Consider the following 13,979-nt stretch of genomic DNA (forward strand, 5'->3'; position numbering starts at 1 on the left):
TCTTCAGTTGCGAAGGATCGATATTCTTATCTTATAGAAGGGTTCGCATTTCGGGCGCATATTATACAATGGATACCTCGGTAAAACATCCATAGATAACCGATATGCGGAGCAAACGCGTCTCGAGCTTTCAAAATTCATAATACAAATTGTGCTGATGACAATTTATTTTTAACTTTACGATAAACTCCACTGAAGTGGTTTTAAAATGGTGCTTGGCTGAGAAAAAAAAATACTGTTTAAAATGTTATTTTATTAAAAATTTTATCTTTTTAAGTATTTTTAATTAAAAGTTATGTGATTACGATTTAAATAAAAAGAATTTTTATTTGAGTAAATTTACTATGTTACGATGAGTGACATTGATTTGAATTTTTTTTTAATATAATTTATTATTTAATAAATTGAAGATTAAATATGACATACAAACGACGCAATTGTTTTGAAGGTTTTAGCCACGATTTTTATAATTTGTAAACTTTGAAATGAAGTTATTCGAAAAATTCATAATCCTTTTGGTCATTGATCTTTAGTGAAATTATCGAAAAAAAACTGCCTAAAATAATTAAATCGGAGGTTTAATTAAAATATATTATATATATATATATATATATATATATATATATATATATATATATATATATATATATATATATATATATATATATATATATATATATATATATATATATATATATATATATATATATATATATATATATATATATATATATATATATATATATATATATATATATATATATATATATATATATATATATATATATATATATATATATATATATATATATATATATATATATATATATATAAATATATATATAATTTGATAGCGACGGTTTAATTTGCGACAGTCCATGTATTATAGTAATTTATATGTAATGAAGTGGAAATGTCACGCGCATCTACCGCAACAATTGCGACTACCGTCGAGGGTTGCACGGGTGATTCATTCTACCCCTTGCAGGAACATTGCCAACATTTCGCAGCCGTCATCGAACGCAGTCGGACAGACGGACATTAATTTCAGACGAGGCACTTGACACGTCACGTGATATACTACATGCATACATCTACACGTGTGCACATCCAGGCATACACTACAGGATACGTGAATAGACACTGATTCTTATTTCACTATACTTCGGTTTTGTGATTCTCGAAATAAGTAACTTTTCAGCAGCTTGAAATAATACCATCGTTTTTAAATCCAGTATTTAACTCTTTTATTTATTTTTTTTCGTTTTTTTTCGAGTTTTATTTTTCGAGCCTTCAAAAGTCTCATGTTAAAATAATTTTAAGCACCTTTAACAGTTTAAATAACAAATGAAATATGTTTTTATTTTTAACCGGTTAAAGGTTCTCAGAGGTACTCATATCTTCGTCAAAACAGTCGCCTCACTTCAAGTTAGAAAAATATAATTCACTACGACCAAAGCACAGTTTACACACTTACACCAACACAAAAAATTAATCACACATGGTTTTAAAAAAAAAAAAAAAAAACAATATGCACATTGCATTTAAGAAATTTACTCATTTATATATCTATGTGTCAAGTGATCACTTATACGAGCCAATGAATGGTGGCAAGTACTAAGATCAAGATATGATATTTGAGCATAAAATTTGATGTTTGTTTTAATAACCACGATATGTTTCTTAAATAAAATAAAATAAATTAAAGTCAATGTTTCCGTTGAATGCGTATTATTTCTATTGAAAAAAAATAATCTGAAATATCAATTTTCAATACTTTTTAAAGCAATATTTTTTAAATACATTTTGAAATTGTTTTTATAATTTGTTATGAACAAAATAGTAATAGGATCGCAATAATGTGGCTACGAGTGTAGTTACTTTTATGCACTGTTGGACTATAGGATTGTATTATCTACGGTTAGCCTTATGCGGATCAGTTCAGATTCCCGTACATTCTGCATAATTTGCAAGCAACTCAGTGACCAGCCGTTAAGGTTTCATAGACAGTGATTGAAGACTGCCAGACTCGTGACGGTTACCTACTATGTACTGCAATATAAAAGTCATTATCTTGATATTAACTATGAAAGCTCATCAATAATAATTATCGTGCAAGGCTTGACCTTAATGTTGATATAACACGATAATTGCTGCAAAATTAATGTTTTATTTTACTGTAATGTTTTTGATATTTTATTACAAATAAAATTAAATAAGCATATTGTCAAAATAGTCGTTGACCATTTATCTTGGTTATTATCAATATAATAAAAATATAATAAATAATAATAAACCCCCTATCCGCATCCCAATGGTGCATAGGGCACTGTGTCGTATAAACGCAGTGTTATCTTGATCGTTAACACATGAAGGAAAGGTGATCAGCCGTCCGCTTCAGGTACCAGTCCAGGGTAATATTGAATAAATATTACAGTAAAAAAAATCACATTTATTTATTTGACCCCCCTGGGAATTGAGCCCGGGACCTCCAGAACGGTAGCGGAGCGTGCTGACCATTACACTACAGAGGTGGACACGATGAAAGTAAGCATACTTAAAAAAATATTTATAATATACTAAAGTTATTTTCACAATCAAAGTTTATGAGTTCATATGATATCCAGAAATAATAAAATACAATTTAATTTACTTTAAGGGAGGCTAAGGAGCTAAGTGTTTGAAAATTAGTACGAAGTTAATACAGAATAGGGTTGAATTACAAAATGTTAATTCAGAGTCGACGGCAATAACCAAGAGATGACAACGCGACTCAAAATTATTCTCATCGAAGTTTTTTTAAATACATATATTGAAAAATTACTATTATTTTAAAAACAAAATTTGTTTTATATTTTTTTTCATAACAGATTCACCCGTAATAATTTATCGTAAATATGGTTTTCAATACTTATATGTAAATTAAAATAGAAATGTTTGTTTAAAACATGAAAAAGACCTTAAGCAATTCACCGATTGGCTTGAAATTTTAATGCAACCTTTGAATCAAATACTCTTATTTTTTAATATACACGTGACAAGTAAAAATATGTTTTTATTTATTTAAAATGAATTTTCATTGCAATGGCAGCACCATTTATTTAATGAACATCAATACTCCCAATACTGATCATCACTTACGCCAAAAAGCGTGCTTTTTGAAAGCTGTTAAAATATTGTTAACTGAGAAACATAGTAAAATTATTATTTTTTGACATTTCATCAAAGATGAAGAAGAATATGGAAGTCTGGGCATTTACGGGGCTTACGACCGTCATAGGCTGGTTTAAGTGATCACTTTACACAGGTGTAACATTCACCAATTCTACCCATTATTGACAACCACACTACTCAAATTCTTGGAAGTTCTATATATATGAACCAATTTAGAAACTTTGTTCTTAAATCACTAGAACTTCACTTGAGACATCTATTGGTGAGATGTAAAGAAGCTTTTTTTATTAAGCAGAAACTCTTATATTAGTATGTGAGATCCGAATCCCGGATTATAATCACACACATGAGAAACGCCAGAAAATACCATTTTCATTTTTATTATTAAGCTTATAATTTGACCAGACAATTTATTTACAACATTTTGAGTGTTTCCAAATAATATATAATAATAATAATATATGTCCAAGTATTTGGACACACTCAAAATGTTATAGTAAAATTAAACACACTTCTAATAGAAATGTTAGTTTTATTTTTTCATTGAACTCGACTGAGCCACAACAATGAGTACAGTTAGTTATGCTCACATTTAAATTTGGTCAAATAGATGCATTATAACACTCTCACTTTGTGTAATCCACTTTTATAAAAGTGATATTACACAAAGTAAACGGTGAATAATAAGGAGAGTAATAATTACCATACCACAAAGTTACCCATGCTTTTCATATATAAAATGCAATAAAATGTGAAAAATCTTTGATCTAAAAAAGTATAATAAAAACACTTATTCGTAACTACCGGTTTCGGAATAATCATTCCATAATCAGAAAAAAATATTGATGTACTGTATTTATAATTTCAACTTTATATTGTTCCATTGTGAGTTATGGAAGCGTTATTGTAGGAAAGAATCCGAATAATGAAAGCACAAATCGTGTATTTAAATTCACTTAACTACACTTAAGTAGGCTCGCGAATAGGCGGTCATGCCTTTATTGAGTATCTGCCAATATGAGTTCATATTCGTATAATCTGCAATGCACCAACCAAGGAAGGTTCGGGCTAGCATGCAATCATTGTAAAAGTGCATTATTGGCTCAAGTCATGATTCGCTACCGCGTGTATTCTTGGATCAATCTGTTGAAACATGTCGAATAAACTTCGCTCACCTGAAGAAACTAGCATATCGACGTTTTCAGCACTCATGAAAGGCCTTGCAAAAACGTATCAATTAGAATACCAGAATTTATGCTGTTAAGAAAAATGACTCACCAATTTGATTTTTTTAATAGCTGAATTATCACAGAGTCATGGAGCATTAATCGTAAATAATGTAGAAATTTTAATGCCACCGTAGTATAATGTTTAGCATGCTTGGCTACCGTGCAGAATGGCCTGGATTCATCCCCAAAGGGATCAATGTAATTATCATTAATTTTTCAATCTCATTTAAATATTAAAATAAACACTTATAATACCATTTATTTTATTAATGTAAACATCACTATTTTCGAGAAATACATACATCGATTTATCCACAAGTGAAAATACAAACCATCATATGTTTGTTTTTTTTTTACCTGTTGATGAGAATATATGTAGTTCTTAAAACTAGTCGAGTGTATAAAAAAATATTTAAAAAATGATCTTTTATTCCTAAAAAAATAATTCCAAATAATATAAGATCAGATGAAAGGAAAAGAAAAGAAAATACTGAAATAGAACTTACTTATTATTATTTATAAGATATTTTTTTATCTTCTAAAGAGTCGTACGCATTACCTGTGTCTTTGTAAACACTTTTCACCAGCTTATTCAAGAATCTTACCAATGATTCTATTCCTCTATTTACTTTCCCAAATAGCAGTAATGTCCATCACCCAGAACTCCATCACTGACGTCATTTGTATCCCATCAAATATCCACTCCCATATCCGTTTAGAGCGCAGGACTGACCAAGTTAGCACCTTGTTAATCTTGTACGGTACTCAGGGTGTTTATACAAAAAGTAATACGTAATACAAAATTCAGCATTAAAATTAGGACTATTTGGGGGTTTGAATAGAGTCTTCAAAAATGCGTGGAATATATGGAACATAAATATTTATTTATTTCAAGATTGATTTTTCTTTCTGTTTTTTCAACATGACACATCTAGTCGAGTTGAAAGCATTTGATATAATGAGTTACGAATCATGATTAAAAATAACTAAGATCACTAAATAAGAAGTTGAATCACAAAACCACACACATGAATCTTTGTCTACGTCTGGTCAATTACAAATGTGTAGACGTATTAGTTTTTGGCATGACATTCATTATGTGAATACTATGATTATTAATTATTAAAACACTGGCATAATACCACTTTTAGATTTATAAATGAAAACTCAAATAGTTTTTACTTTTTTTTATTTTTTTACAAAAATGTTAGTAATATTAGTATATAACCACTCCCCGAGATTTTTATGTCTACCGGTTTCGAGACGTAACCGTCTCTTCGTCAGGACAATCACTACCACAGCATGCAAACAATACTACCCTTAGCAATTATGTATGCATGTTTTGCATGCTGTGGTAGTGACTGTCCTGACGAAGAGACGGTTACGTCTCGAAACTGTTACACATAAAAATCTCGGTGAGTGGTATTATACTAATAATATTAAAAAAATTGAAAAAAAAAATTGTAAAAATTACTAACCACATAGTAAATGCTTTAAATACTAATAATATTGAAAATATCGAATGGTTTTAATAAAATTTGTAGTTCTCGAATCTATTAATTTTTATGAAAATAAACTAATAAAGGCAAAATGCTGTATTGTACAATAGAATTGGTTAAACAAGCTTTTTTTAATTGTTTAATTAACTACATATGTCAACTAGAGTTAAAGTTTCGATTTTTTTTCAAACTGCTTTTATGCAATTTTATTGTATTTTTACTTTTCTTGAAAGCATTTATCGATTCATCATGTGCGTATGAAAATCGTGTCATTTTTATGTATGTTATATTGCTTTAAAAATGTATCAGAATTCTTTATCAAAATTAGACCTTTTATAAAACAATATATATTTATTGATTAGTCGATTTCAAAGGGAATTTGACAGATTAGCTTTATAATATTAATAATATATAATAATATAATAAGAACTTGATTGTTTTTTTTTTACATTTTTATTTTATTTTTACACTGACCATGGCGTTGATAGTATCGGTGAAACGAAGTCACTGATAAACTGAAGCAGACAAATTCATTTAGTTATATAAAATTAGTGAAACCGCATTTTTTGCATACATAAAGTGTTGTTACATAAAAAAAACTTAAATTGATTGTTAATAGCTTTATCTTTACTAACTTTTGGAAAAAATGAATGATTTTTAACATTCGTTCGATAAATATATTTTTCTAAAAATACGAATAGTCAACAGGTTTCAAAATTTGAAAATCTTTAATAATAATATTCCCGAAAACAAATAATCTATATTTCGTATTTAATACTTGAACTTTAAACCGATTTGTTTTTTTTTTTAAATTAAGTGTTCGGAAACCACAAAACTTTCATCAATATATCTTTATAGCGTTCGTCTTGCATGTTCAGTAAAAATGGATTATTTTTAATTCCCTTTGTTTATGCATGTAATTTCCTTAGTGTACATAACCTGTATGGTGATTATAACCCGCCATATGTTCGCCACACTATCGCTCTCACCTCGTCCGTATTCATGGACCGAGCACAACATGTAAGGGGGAATAACAAAACCATACTTGATATGGACCTATAACCAATTACCGTAAACTGTTTACAATACGCCATAATTTACAATAGGCTTCGTCTTCATCGATCCATTTTTCACCGCAATTATTCAGAATTATCGCTGGATAAAGGGTATATCAAATAATTTGATATTTACACAAAAAATTGATAAAACTATACTAATCAATTATTATTTTTAAATAAATTATTATGCTCTTGAAAAAAATCTAGTTGAAGTTAAGACATAACAGACCCTACAAACATTGATGGTAGTACTAAAATTATTTTGTGAAAATTTAAATGGTTCCTATCAAGTATGTATCAAGTGATGACTTGAACAAGTCAATGAGTGAAAGTAAGTCCTGAGGTCAAGTTGTGGTCCCGTGGTGAATTTTGCAAACTCTAGCACAATGAATTCCCATGTTCTAACACAAGTATCTTTGCTGATTTGAAAATCTTATTGGTTTGAATTATTCGTGTTTATCATGAGAACAGATTTTTTTAAATTAAATTTAAAATAAATTAGCCGAATTTTATGTTCCTATACTAAAAAATATCGGTGTTTGTCATCAATGAAAATCTTAATAATTGAATAAACTTTTACAAATATTTGAATACAATCAAAATATTGTTGTTTTTTCAGATACTGAGAGGGAATATTAAAATTATTATGTTGTCGCTTTAAAATGTTCCTGATCACTCAATACCACGCTAGAAAATAATTAATTTTCAATTTTAATACAAATTTGAAAATCAACATTTTTGATTTTTAGTGAATATAAAATTAAAAATAAACACGACGAATTGAATTTTCCACTTATTCATAACTTCCCTCCAAACCAAACATTCCTCAATTTTCGCGTGTAATTACAAATCATTTTAATGTCAATGTAATAAAACGTGCATGTGATAGGGGTTGTGTTGAAGGCCAGACATTATTAATCACAAAGGGGTGAATACGAGATTGAAACAATGCTGGGGATGAAAAAGTACCTAGAAATTTTACCTTTCTTGTTATGTTATATTATTATCAATCAAATATTCGGTAATATTTTAGGAAAAAAAATCTTTTAAAAATATCAATATTTTTTATCCTAAATTTACTATACTAATAGTTTTGAAATCTGCACACAAGTGTGAACAATAAAAAAATATGATCAAATTGAATGAAAAAGTATTTAACTTATTCTAACTCTTACCGCACCTAATGGTGCATAGGGCACTTCATCGTAATGTCGCAATGTTATCTCGATCGTTTCTCGAGGCAAGGTGATCACTCCAGGCAAAGTGATCACTCCAGGCAAGGTGATCACTCCAGCGCTTCAGGGACCAGTCCAGAGTAATATTAAATAAATATTAGAGTGTAAAATCACTAATATTTATTGTCACCCCCCCCTGGGAATCAAACTTGGGACCTCCAGCCTCCATTTATATATATATTTCGTGGCAACAATTACAATTTAATGAGAAGTTAAAGGTCAGGATGATTTTTGTTATCTGATTCGTATTAAGATAAACTGGTTTACAATGATAAATAGGTAAATTCAAATGAGAAAATAAATGGGTATGGGTATTACAGGGCTTACAATCTGTCATCTGCCGGTTTGAGCGTGTCACTGTATACACTGAGAAACATTTCATTTTCTATCTATAATCACCGGCCCTATCACTCAAATTTCAAAATGTTTTATGGGGATATGTTGAAAGTGCCAGTGAACACATTTTTATTCGTAGAGTTTGTTTTTTTTTACAGTACATCCCATCCTCTTTAAAACAGGATCCTGCATGTTTTGTTAATTCTAGCTTCTGCGTGATCGGATGGCCATAATCTAAACATTTGAAACAAACAGTAAAAGCTATTTCGGGTAGCACTGGTGAGGCAAACATTCACAAGCCGCATGACTCGAAACTTCAAGTAGCACTGGCATGACTGGACTGTACAATGTACACTGTATGGTGTACCCCATCACATCATGATAACCCATGACATATGTTTAGTTAGAATAAGTAGTCAATTTGACTTTGAATTTTTTTAGTAGATTCCATCTAGCAAAAAATAGGATTATTTTCAAAGACACCTTTCAGTATCTTAACAGACATCCTGCACACTCAATTTAAAATAAAAAACCTTACCGACTGATTTAAAACCTTTATGTTTAACCTCAATCATAAATTATTTAAAGTAAATTAGACCAATATTTTTATAAATTTTGAATCATAAATTTGTTTTCATTATCAAATAATGTGTTCAAATAACTCACAAGTACACGTCGTTAGAGCAATTTTAAAAATCAAGTTACGAGTTTTCTGATATTTAGTTAATTTATTTATGTTTATTTTTATTCCAATACCCTTTATTTACAACATTTGTCACTTTTACTCATTTTCAAAAAACGACTTCGCATTAAAACTTTTTTTTATCACATTTGGTTGTAGATTCTATTCTACCTTAAAATATATTTTGTTGCCTTGAGATTTGAAGCGCATTATATATATAACACATAGGTATGAATTTGTATAACATGGAATCTTTTAATTAATTTGGAATGAAATAAATTGTAAATTAGTCGTTGAAAGTAACATTTAAAAAACGTTTTTGTTGATTTTACAAATTGCATTGCAGTCCAAATATTAAAGGACTTTTCACAAACCGAGTGGCTTGTTTGTTGCGGACTCTATAAGTGAAAATCTAAAATGGATGGACGATGTTTCAGCGAGTCCATAGTACTGTTTTACGATTGCGTATTATTACGCTCACATTCCGGGAATATTGTGTGTGCGTGGCTAGAGAAGATAAACTCGTATTGCTTTCCATAAATCGACGCATAAATAGTATTATATAACCATGCGAGCGAGCGAAAGTCTTATTTTATCAATGGATAATGCATATTTGGTTCGTTTGTATTCTAGCCACGCCTTAGACTTCTTAGATAAAAGGACTTTTTGATCAAGTAATACATCATATATTTTATATTTCTCTGATTGATATTTATATTCATACATACGAAATTTTCCATTTATTAATTTTCAACTATGATTTTAATAAGTAGAGCTTACTTGGATTTAGTTGTCAATTCAAATCTGATATTAATCATAATTTATTCGTAATTTTTGCCAACTGAGGCATAAAACCAATCATGTACTTAACGATAAAGATTAGATAAGAGGTATTATTTCTCCAATTAAGTCAAAAGAGTGTGTTGTCTTTGGGTTCGAATGAAGTAAGATTTTTTTATTTATCAAAACATGAAACATGACACAAATGAAAATATCATTAGTAAATCATTAGAATTTTTTTTTAAAAAAATCATTAGATTTTATGGCGTAAGAGAATCTTTTTAATAATAATTTGGTAACTGAAATCATTGAACAGAGAGTATGTAATGATCATTTTGTAAAATACATACTGTAATCATGAATGAATACCTCTTTTGGAAAAAGCTTTCGAAAAAGTATGATGCTTTATACATTGTACATTAAATGATCAATTCCAAAATATTATTCGACCAAACTTTACCAAGAGCTCATTGTAGTAGCTGGCTACGTCTGGAAATATGATGCTGTCGAAATCCATCATTTTTAAATTGCTGCCCCAAAGGAACTAACACACAGACACTTCACTTGGCACGTGGACAACTTGACAGTTTACCACTGCCACACTAACACGTCACCAACTTCACTCTTAACACGTGGCACTAAACACGCGACTCGAAACCTACTGAACGGTCTTAGATTTCAGTATTGCAAGGAGCAGGAGAACAGAAGTGAGATGTCCGTATAACTGGTCCACGGAAACTGGCGGACTTACCTCAAGTGAGACCAAATGTTAGCACTATTCTCATTTGTTGATCGACTGATCGAACACAGCGGAGCGGGTAGTGTTATGTGTAATGAATTACATCGAGAATCGAAATAGAATCAGTTATTTACATACAAACACGTGTGGTCTTTGAGCTGACAGCCAATTCAATATTATTACTTAAATAAATAATTAAAAATAATATGATTTTAATAAAAATGTATTTTAAAGATTCACGTTTAGATATCTCTATACTGTTAACGAAATCTTGTGAACCAATAATGGATAAACATTTAAAAAAATGAAAACTTTCAGTACATAGCAAAAAAAGAATGGTGTGTTGAGATGGTTTGGGCACGTGAATCGAACGAGTGGAGAAAGAATAGTAAAACAATTTCGTGGACCAGATTAGGTTGATATTAGAAGCAGAGGAAGACCGATTAAAACTTGGCATGGTTAAATATTTCAAATTCTCGAATGTGTCAGATCAGGAGTCGAAATAATTTGTGGGTATGTAAGGGTGATTCACACTGCCTAGTCTTGCGAGGAAAGTGCATGTTGATTAGTTATTTTTTGAAAACGTGGTATTCTTTTATTTATTTATAATTCACAACAAATGCATAGTTAACGATTTCTTTTAAAACGCACAAAAAACCGTATTTTTATATATTTAAAGGTTTTTAAACTTTAATTGGCGTAAGATCCAGAACATATTAAAAACATCAATCAAATTTTTTCTTCTTTATTTACCCCTTTATACACTTAATGTGCATAAATTATCGAATACATGCGGTACGACGTTAACTTGATCGTTGTTTGTATGATTTTATTTTTTATATAGAACATATACTCGTATAAAACGATGTTAGATTTATCACGATGTTAGAAAGTACGTTATATTTTCAATACGTACTTTAAATTAAATTAAAATAAATCTGTTTATAAAATTTGTATGTACGCACCACCCAAATGTTTTATTGATAATAATATTCGTGATATCGGAAATTTTTACAATTTATCATTGAATCGTAGAATATGTCCAACTCACAAGCTTGCACTAGTGCGGGTGTGCAACCCTGTATACCCTAGACATTTATGGAATACGAATAAAGTAAGTGAAGGGTGTCTTACTTTTACATTACAATAAGTAATTATTTGATCTACCCATGTATGTAAATTAAAATTTAATCTCTTCAAGTTACTGACTAATTACAACGAAATTTTGACATAATGCTCCATTTAAATATTCGCATGTACATTTGTATACATTAGTGGTTCTTATGTGTGATAAATAAAAAAATCTTTATTTTGAAAAAAAAAAAAATTACCGCAATGGCAGCGAAATCTGATCAACCTAACAGCAGCACCAAAAACTTGAAAAAAGTTTTTGCAAATAACGTATTTCGTTATAGCAGCATAATAATACTTAATATAATAATAATAATAGATTTGAATAATTTATTAAGCACCAATTTCTACCTCAAGGGCGCTTCACTACGATTGAATTAGGAAAAGCATCCTGAAATTGAATATACTACAAACGTGTCCCATCTATTTTCTTTCTTTTCCATTTAACCAGTTTGTACTTTTATAATTCAACATTTATATCGTGGTGTGTCCCTAGTTTCATAGTATTAATCTTTGATTTGAGCTTTGATCTTTCAGTTTTTCCCCTTTTCTTCCCTCCCGTCCCTTTTCCAGGTGATTAAAAAAATAAAATGTGAAATTCTGTAACTGAAATAAAACAAACATTTATTTTGTGTAACTCATTTTTCTGAATAGCTTTATTGACGTGTAAAATTAAAAGTAACTATAGTGTAAAATTCCCAAATAAGAATAAAATTTCTTGAATATTTTTTTACAGATACTTTGTGGCACATTTCATAAACTTCATAAAATAAAAAAACTTTGTTTTTAACCACTTTTTTATTAGTACACTTCTTCTCCAACCGGTTTTGACAAGAACCTTGTCATCATCAGGGTTTATGTACTAATTATTCAATTCATAGTTAGGTGAGTCCACTCACCTAACAATGAGTATTTAAATGTTTTAGAATTAGTATGTACATAAACCCTGATGATAACAAAGTTTTTGTCGAAACCGGTTGGAGAAGAAATGTACTTATAAAAAAGTGGTTTTAAATAAAGCTGTTTTTTTATAAATTTTAAAAATAAAATTTCCATTAAATTATTGTTTTCCCACCGGACGGCACTGGATATTCTAATTTGGAATCTGTTGTGTTTAGACCACAATCGTCTGTTCAGTATTCTTTCGAAGCATTGTGTATGTTAGCGTGGTGGTGTGCGCCAATATTCAGCGATTCCCAAAACTACAAGCAATTGCGAGATAAATGTTATGTTAATGCTCCAACACTCGTTATTATATAACGGCGTGGTAAATCCTGGGAGTGGGAAGTGTTAACTATTACGGCAAAGTTACGCATTACAATGTCGTTAAATTTTAATGAAGATTAAAAAGATTGACAAACGGTTCGCTTTGAGATTCAAAATGATATCAATATTTAAAAAAAAAATATTGACCATTTCATCTTCCCTATCTGCATCCAAATGATTCATAAGACATGGCGTCAGATAGATCCCATATTACTTGATCAAAAATTATACGAAGTATAATTTTTGATCAAGTAAAATAAGAGTATAATAAGTCTGCACTCCAGAATTGTAATACATTTAAAGAGCTGACTTGAGTGAAGGCGCTCATAGTTTTAAAGAAATAAATTAAAAGAAAAAGAGCATATCAGAAACGGCATTAGTGTTAAGGTATTATGTGAGTTAAAAAAACTTTATAAGTTTGTTTATCCGTATGTAGTGTATGTATTCCAGTCCTGTCAGTGTTACTACTAGTATTTGGATATACTAATAGCGCATGGGATTAGTCTTTTGTATCGGTGAATTTTGCTATGTTATAGCGTATTGTGTGATTTACATGATTCTGTAGTAATTATCCTGACGAATAGGCGAGTATGGGAGACTGAAAGTTAGTGATAGGCGATATGCTGGCGTAATAATAATAATTTTGGATAATTTCTCCTCAAGGGCCCTTAAAATACTTATGTTTATATTTAGTCTTCTTCTTACTCTTTTTCACACACCATGGAGCATTTACATTGTAGATGCGTCCCACACAATACCGAGTAAAAAGTATTCTTAAATAATAAAATAATAAAATTATAGTGCATTGGATTCCTTATAAGTAAAATCCTTATAATTTTTTTTCTGAATA

The sequence above is a fragment of the Brachycentrus maculatus genome, unplaced genomic scaffold, assembly GCF_059751285.1.
Source record: "Brachycentrus maculatus isolate JH-2025_06_01 unplaced genomic scaffold, ASM5975128v1 h1tg000785l, whole genome shotgun sequence".
Classification (NCBI taxonomy): Eukaryota; Metazoa; Arthropoda; class Insecta; order Trichoptera; family Brachycentridae; genus Brachycentrus; species Brachycentrus maculatus.